Source organism: Triticum aestivum, chromosome 3A (assembly GCF_018294505.1).
Source record: "Triticum aestivum cultivar Chinese Spring chromosome 3A, IWGSC CS RefSeq v2.1, whole genome shotgun sequence".
Lineage (NCBI taxonomy): Eukaryota > Viridiplantae > Streptophyta > Magnoliopsida > Poales > Poaceae > Triticum > Triticum aestivum.
This window is the reverse complement of record NC_057800.1, coordinates 124657138-124666077: the sequence shown is the minus strand read 5'-3', so window position 1 is coordinate 124666077 and position 8940 is coordinate 124657138.

Below are 8940 nucleotides of genomic sequence, written 5' to 3'. Positions count from 1 at the left end.
GATGTTGATCATTGATCAGAAAGTATTCCGGTCATGTCTATACTTCACCGAACCTATAGGGTCACAGCTTAAGGGTCATCTATCTGCTGAATACTAGACAGGGAGTCTGAGAGAAATTTGCCGAAAAAGTTTCGGAGACAATGGAAGAGTTCCAGAGAGAGAATAGTGAAATAGTTTCGTAAAACCGAAAAGTTGTTTCGGGATAATTAAGTCAAATTGGTTTCGGGACATGCCTGATAATTCTTGGAGGGTGCCAGAATTATTCTGGAAACTTCTGGGAATTTTTCGGGATAAAAACCGAAAATGTTTCGGAGCTTCCGGTACCGCTTTGGTTGTTTTTCGCATATGAAATTCACTAATCTGAAATTGTTTTAGAATGAATCCAAAATCATTTTAGTGGGTACTGGAATTATTCTAAGAGCCACAGAAATATTTTCGGATTTAATGGATGCGAAAAATTGTCTTCATGAATAGTGAAAATGCATTCATGTTTGCTTTTCGCAGATGAAAATCACTAAACCAAAATTGTTTCAGAATGCGTTGAAAATTATTTTAGTGGGTACTGGAAATGTTCTGAGACCACATAAATATTTTCAATTCAAACGGACGCTGAAAAATGTCGTCATGAATAGTCAAAGTGCTTTTTTGCTTGGCTTCTTGGAGAAGCCACCTTGAGGGCCTTTTGGTATTATCCCCTTGGCTTCTTGGAGAAGCCACGCTTGGGCTTGGCCTATAAATAGGGGTGGAGGGAGCTGCCTAAAGAGACACTCTTTCTCACATACAAGTGCCATTGCAATGATCTGGCTTCCCTCTCCCTCCCCGCGAAATAGTTTCATAGAGCCGAAAGGCTGCCTGGGTTCCGGTGGGAACTAGTTCTGGACGGCGAAGCCCTGCCGAATAGATGACACCGTATGCGTGCAACTCTGTAGAGAGATCATAGTTTCAGTCTTAGTTTGAGAGTCCCTCCCGAAGGGCTGTCCGTGTAACCGTCCGAGTTTCGAAGGTCCTTCCGAAGGGCTGTCCGAGTGATCGTCCGTGTTTTGAAGGTCCTCCCGAAGGGCTGTCCGCGACACCGTCCGGGGGACTGTCTGACCGCCTCCCGGAGGGCTGTCGGAGGGGCAGATGAGGGTATACATCCTCGCGGTTGGGAGGTTGTAAATCCTAGCTGCGGGGATCTGCACCGCCGATCGTCATCGACTCTACTTCCCGCTGCACTACGAGTCGGTAATGAAAAAGATCAAACCTTGTATGCAGTCTCCATAGTGGTCCTGGGCTGGTGCGTAAGTCGGAAAGTTTTTGTTTTCTGCTACGTGACCCAACAGTTTCACCTATATATACTCTTATACCCTAAAAACATCAGGGGGAGCCACGAAACCACTTTTCCACTGCCGCAACCTTCTGTACCCATGAGATCCCATCTGGGGCCTTTTCCAGCGATCTGCCAGAGGGGGATTCGATCACGGAGGGCTTCTACATGAACACCATAGCCTCTCCGATGATGTGTGAGTAGTTTACCACAGACCTTCGGGTCCGTAGTTATTAGCTAGATGGCTTCTTCTCTCTCTTTGGTTCTTAATACAAAGTTCTCCTCGATATTCTTGGAGATCTATTCGATATAATACCTTTTGCGGTGTGTTTGCCGAGATCCGATGAATTGTGGATTTATGATCAAGTTTATCTATGAACAATATTTGGTTCTTCTCTGAATGCTTATATGCATGATTTGACATCTTTGCAAGTCTCTTCGAATTATCGGTTTAGTTTGGCCAACTAGGTTGATCTTTCTTGAGATGGGAGAAGTGCTTAGCTTTGGGTTCAATCTTGCGGTGTCCTTTCCCAATGACAGTAGGGGCAGCAAGGCACGTATTGTATTGTTGCCATCGAGGATAAAAAGATGGGGTTTATATACTATTGCTTGAGTTTATCCCTCTACATCATGTCATCTTGCCTAAATCATTACTTTGTTCTGATGAGCTTAATACTCTAGATGCATGCTAGATAGCGGGCAATGTGTGAAGTAATAGTAGTAGATGCATAATCGTTTCGGTCTACTTAACACGGATGTGATGCCTATATTTCATAATCGTTGCCTAGATATTCTCATAACTATGCGCTCTTCTATCAATTGCTCGGTAGTAATTTTTTCACCCACCGTAATACTTGCTATCATGAGAGAAGCCACTAGTGAAACCTACGGCCCCTGGGTCTCTTTCTCATCATATTGCATCTCTTTTGTTTACATCGCATCTCGTTAGCTATTTTGCAATCTATACAACAAAAATACCAAAAATATTTATCTCATTACCTTTATCAGATCTCACTTTCGTAGGTGACCATGAAGGGGTTGACAACCCCTTTATCGCATTGGTTGTGAGGTTCTTGATTGTTTGTGCGGGTACTAGCTGACTTGCGTGCTATCTCCTACTGGATTGATACCTTGGTTCTCAAAAACTAAGGGAAATACTTACGCTACTTTGCTGCATCACCCTTTCCTCTTCAATGGAAAACCAACGCATGCTCAAGAGGTAGCAAGAAGGATTTCTGGCGCCGCTGCCGGGGAGATGTACGCTCAAGTCAAGACATACCAAGTAACCATCATAAACTCTTCTCCCTCGCATTACATTATTTGCCATTTTCCTCTCGTTTTCCTCTCCCCCACTTCACCTTTGTTGTTTTATTCGCCCCTTTTCCGTTCGCCTCTTTCTGCTCGCCTGTTGTGTAATTGTGTGTTGGATTGATTGTTTGTCACGATAGCTCAAGATAATAATAAATTATGTGACTTTTCCAATACCAACAACAATGATTTTATTAGCACTCTGATTGCTCCTATTACCGATGCTGAATCTTGTGAAATTAATGCTGCTTTGTTGAATCTTGTCATTAAAGATCAATTTTGCCGCCTTCCTAGTGAAGGTGGCGCTACCCATCTAAAGAACTTTGCTGATTTGTGTGATATGCAAAATAAGAAAGATGTGGATAATGATATTGTTAAATTGAAGCTATTTCCGTTTTCTCTTAGAGATCATGCTAAAACTTGGTTCTCTTCTTTGCCTAAATATAGTATTGATTCATGGAATAAGTGCAAAGATGCTTTTATCTCTAAGTATTTTCCTCCCGCTAAAATCATCTCTCTTAGAAACGATATTATGAATTTTAAGCAACTTGATCATGAGCATGTTGCACAAGCTTGGGAGAGGATGAAATTAATGATACGTAATTGCCCTACACATGGTTTGAATTTATGGATGATTATACAAAAAATTTATGCCGGATTGAATTTTGCTTAGAGAAATCTTTTATATTCGGCCGCGGGGGGCACTTTTATGGAAATCACTTTATGAGAAGCTACTACACTTCTAGATAATATTATAGTTAATTATTCTCAATGGCACACCGAAAGATCCACTAGTAAAAAGGTTCATGCGATTGAAGAGATTAATGTTTTGAGTGGAAAGATGGATGAACTTATGAAATTGTTTGCTAATAAGAGTGCTTCTTCTGATCCTAATGATATGCCTTTGTCCACTTTGATTGAGAATAATAATGAATCTATGGATGTGAATTTTGTTGGTAGGAACAATTTGGTAACAACGCGTATATAGGAAATTTTATTTATAGGTCGTTTCCTAATAATTCCTCTAATAATTATGGTAATTCCTTCAATAACTCTTATGGAAATTTTAATAAGATGCCCTCTGACTTTGATACTAGTGTTAAAGAATTTATGAGTTCACAAACGAATTTCAATGCTTTGGTTGAAGAAAAACTGCTTAAGATTGATGAGTTGGCTAGGAACGTGGATAGAATTTCTCTTGATGTTGATTCTTTGAAACTTAGATCTATTCCACCTAAGCATGATATCAATGAGTCTCTCAAAGCCATGAGAATTTCCATTTATGAATGCAAAGAAAGAACCGCTAGGATGCGTGCTAAAAAGATTGCTTTGTGAAAGCATGTTCTTCTAGTTTTCATGATAATAATGATGAAGATCAAAAAGTGATTGATGTGTTTCCTATCAAATCTTTGTTATCCAATATGAATCTTGATAAAGATGGGACTGGAGATGTGTCAACTTTAGTTAAAGGGCGTCCCAATGATTCGGAGTTTTTAGATCTTGTTAATAAAAGTGGGATTGAAGAGGTCAAAACTTTACATAACAATGAACCCACTATTTTGGATCTCAAGGAATTTAATTATGATAATTTATCATATGCCCTAGAGGCAATAATAAAGTTATTATTTATTTCCTTATTTCATGATAAATGTTTATTATTCATGCTAGAATTGTATTAACCAGAAACATGATACATGTGTGAATACATAGACAAATATAGTGTCACTAGTATGCCTCTACTTGACTAGCTCGTTGATCAAAGATGGTTATGTTTCCTAACCATAGACATGAGTTGTCGTTTGATTAAACAGAATCACATCATTAGGAGAATGATGTGATTGAATTGACCCATTCTGTTTGCTTAGCACTTGATCGTTTAGTTTGTTGCTATTGCTTTCTTCATGACTTATACATGTTCCTATGACTATGAGATTATGCAACTCCCGTTTACCGGAGGAACACTTTTTGTGCTACCAAACGTCACAACATAACTGGGTGATTATAAAGGTGCTCTACAGGTGTGTCCGAAGGTACTTGTTGAGTTGGCGTATTTCGAGATTAGGATTTGTCACTCCGATTGTCGGAGAGGTATCTCTGGGCCCACTCGGTAATGCACATCACTATAAGCATTGCAAACATTGTAACTAATGAGTTACTTGCGGGATGATGTATTGCGAAACGAGTAAAGAGACTTGCCGGTAATGAGATTGAACTAGGTATTGAGATATCGACGATCGAATCTCAGGCAAGTAACATACCGATGACAGAGGGAACAACCTATGTTGTTATGCGGTTCAACCGATAAAAATCTTCATAGAATATGTAGGAGCCAATATGGGCATCCAGGTTCCGCTATTGGTTATTGACCAGAGAAATGTCTCGGTCATGTCTACATAGTTCTCGAACCCATAGGGTCCGCACTCTTAACGTTCGTTGATGATATAGTATTTATGAGTTATGTATGTTGGTAACCGAGTGTTGTTCGGAATCCCGGATAAGATCACGGACATGACGAGGAACTCCGGAATTGTCCGGAGATAAAGTTTGATATATGGGATAATATATTTGGTCTCTAGAAGGGTTCCGGAATTCACCGGAAGGGGTTCCGGATGTTTCCCAAAATGTATGGGTACGAGAACACTTTATTTGGGCCAAAGGGGAAAGCCCATAAGGTTTTTGGAAAGCGCAAAAGGTAGTTTTGCGGAGTCCAGGGGCCAGACGCCAGGGTCCCTGGTGTCTGGATCCAGACGCCGTGAACCCTGGCGTCTGGCCCTGGAGTCCGAGAAGGACTCTTGCCTTTCAGGTGAAACCGACTTTGTGGAGGCTTTTACTCCAAGTTTCGACCCCAAGGCTCAACATATAAATAGAGGGGTAGGGCTAGCACCCAAGACACATCAAGAAACACTAAGCCATGTGCCCGCTACCCCGTCCCCTCTAGTTTATCCTCCGTCATAGTTTTTGTAGTGCTTAGGCGAAGCCCTGCGGAGATTGTTCTTCACCAACACCATCACCACGGCGTCGTGCTGCCGGAACTCATATACTACTTCGCCCCTCTTGCTGGATCGAGAAGGCGAGGACGTCATCGAGCTGAATGTGTGCTGAACGCGGAGGTGTCGTACGTTCGATACTTGATCGGGATGGATCGTGAAGGTGTACGACTACATCAACTGAGTTGATAAACGCTTCCGCTTACGATCTAAGAGGGTACGTAAAAAACACTCTTCCCTCTCATTGCTATGCATCACCATGATCCTGCGTGTGCGTAGGATTTTTTTTTGAAATTACTATGTTCCCCGACAGTGGTATCTGAGCCTGGTTTATGCATAGATGTTATATGCACAAGTAGAACACAAGTGAGTTGTGGGCGATACAAGTCATACTGCTTACTAGCATGTCATACTTTGGTTCGGCGGTATTGTTGGATGAAGCGGCCCAGACCGACATTACGTGTATGCTTACGCGAGACTGGTTCTACCGACGTGCTTTGCACACAGGTGGCTGGAGGGTGTCAGTTTCTCCAACTTTAGTTGAACTGAGTGTGGGTACGCCCGGTCCTTGAGAAGGTTAAAATATCACTAACTTGACGAACTATCGTTGTGGTTTTGATTCGTAGGTAAGAACGGTTCTTGCTCAGCCTGTAGCAGCCACGTAAAACTTGCAACAACAAAGTAGAGGACGTCTAACTTGTTTTTGCAGGGCATGTTGTGATGTGATATGGTCCAGACATGATGCTATATTTATTGTATGAGATGATCATGTTTTGTAACGGAGTTATCGAGAACTGGAGGAGCCATATGGTTGTCGCTTTATTCTATGCAATGCAATTGCCCTGTAATTGCTTTACTTTCTCACTAAGCGGTAGTGATAGTCGTAGAAGCAATAGTTGGTGAGACAACAATGATGCTACGATGGAGATCAAGGTGTCGCGCCGGTGACGATGGTGATCATGACGGTGCTTCGGAGATGGAGATCACAAGCACAAGATGATGATGACAATATCATATCACTTATATTGATTGCATGTGATGTTTATCCTTTATGCATCTTATTTTTCTTTGTTTGACGGTTGCATTATAAGATGGTCTCTCACTAAATTTCAAGATAAAAGTGTTCTCCCTGAGTATGCACCCGTTGCCAAAGTTCGTCGTGCCGAGACACCATGTGATGATCGGGTGTGATAAGCTCTACGTCCATCTACAATGGGTGCAAGCCAGTTTTGCACACGCAGAATACTCGGGTTAAACTTGACAAGCCTAGCATATGCAGATATGGCCTGGAAACACTGAGGGCGAAAGGTAGAGCGTGAATCATATAGTAGATATGATCAACATAATGATGTTCACCATCGAAAACTACTCCATTTCACGTGATGATCGGTTATGGTTTAGTTGACATGGATCACATGATCACTTAGATGATTAGAGGGATGTCTATCTAAGTGGGAGTTATTAAGTAATATGATTAATTGAATTTAAAATTATCATGAACTTAGTACCTGATAGTATTTTGCTTATCTATGTTGTTGTAGATAGATGGCCCGTGCTGTTGTTCCATTGAATTTTAATGCGTTCCTTGAGAAAGCAAAGTTGAAAGATGATGGTAGCAATTACACGGAATGGGTCCGTAACTTGAGGATTATCCTCATTGCTGCATAGAAGAATTACGTCCTGGAAGCACCGCTAAGTGCCAAACCTGCTGCAGGAGCAACACCAGATGTTATGAACGTCTGGCAGAGCAAAGCTGATGACTACTCGATAGTTCAGTGTGCCATGCTTTACGGCTTAGAACCGGGACTTCAATGACGTTTTGAATGTCATGGAGCATATGAGATGTTCTAGGAGTTGAAGTTAATATTTCAAGCAAATGCCCAGATTGAGAGATATGAAGTCTCCAATAAGTTCTATAGCTGCAAGATGCAGGAGAATAGTTCTGTCAGTGAGCATAAACTTAAAATGTCTGGGTATCATAATCACTTGACTCAACTAGGAGTTAATCTTCCTGTTGATAGTGTCATTGACAGAGTTCTTCAATCACTGCCACCAAGCTACAAAAGCTTCATGATGAACTATAATATGCAAGGGATGAATAAGACAATTCCCGAGCTCTTCGCGATGCTAAAGGTTGCGGAGGTAGAAATCAAAAAGGAGCATCAAGTGTTGATGGTTAACAAAACCACCAGTTTTAAGAAAAAGGGTAAAGGGAAGAACAAGGGGGACTTCAAGAAGAACGGAAAACAAGTTGCTGCTCAGGAGAAGAAACCCAAGTCTGGACCTAAGCCTGAGAATGAGTCCTTCTACTTGAAACAGACTGGTCACTAGAAGCGGAACTGCCCCAAGTATTTGGCGGATAAGAAGGATGGCAAGGTGAACAAAGGTATATGTGATATACATGTTATTGATGTGTACCTTACAAGAGCTCGCAGTAGCACCTGGGTATTTGATACTGGTTCTGTTGCTAATATTTGCAAATCGAAATAGGGACTACGGATTAAGCGAAGACTAGCTAAGGACGAGGTGACGATGCACGTTGGAAATGGTTCCAAAGTCGATGTGATCGCCGTTGGCACACTACCTCTACATCTACCTTCGGGGTTAGTTTTAGACCTAAATAATTGTTATTTGGTGCCAGCATTAAGCATGAACATTATATCTGGATCTTGTTTGATGTGAGATGGTTATTCATTTAAATCTGAGAATAATGGTTGTTCTATTTATATGAGTAATATCTTTTATGGTCATGCACCCTTGAAGAATGGTCTATTTTGTTAAATCTCAATAGTAGTGATACACATATTCATAATGTTGAAGCCAAAAGATGCGGAGTTGATAATGATAGTGCAACTTATTTGTGGCACTGCCGTTTGGGTCATATTGGTATAAACGCATGAAGAAACTCCATACTGATGGACTTTTGTAATTACTTGATTATGAATCACTTGGTACTTGCGAACCGTGCCTTATGGGCAAGATGACTAAAACGTTGTTCTTCGGAACTATGGAGCGAGCAACAGATTTGTTGGAAATCATACATACTGATGTATGTGGTCCGATGAATATTGAGGCTTGCGGCGGGTATCATTATTTTCTCACCTTCACAGATGATTTGAGCAGATATGGGTATATCTACTTAATGAAACATAAGTCTGAAACATTTGAAAAGTTCATAGAGTTTCAGAGTGAAGTGGAAAATCATTGTAACAAGAAAATAAAGTTTCTACGATCTGATCATGGAGGAGAATATTCGAGTTACGAGTTTGGCCTACATTTGAAACAATGCGGAATAGTTTCGCAACTCACACCACCCGGAACACCACAGCGTAATGGTGT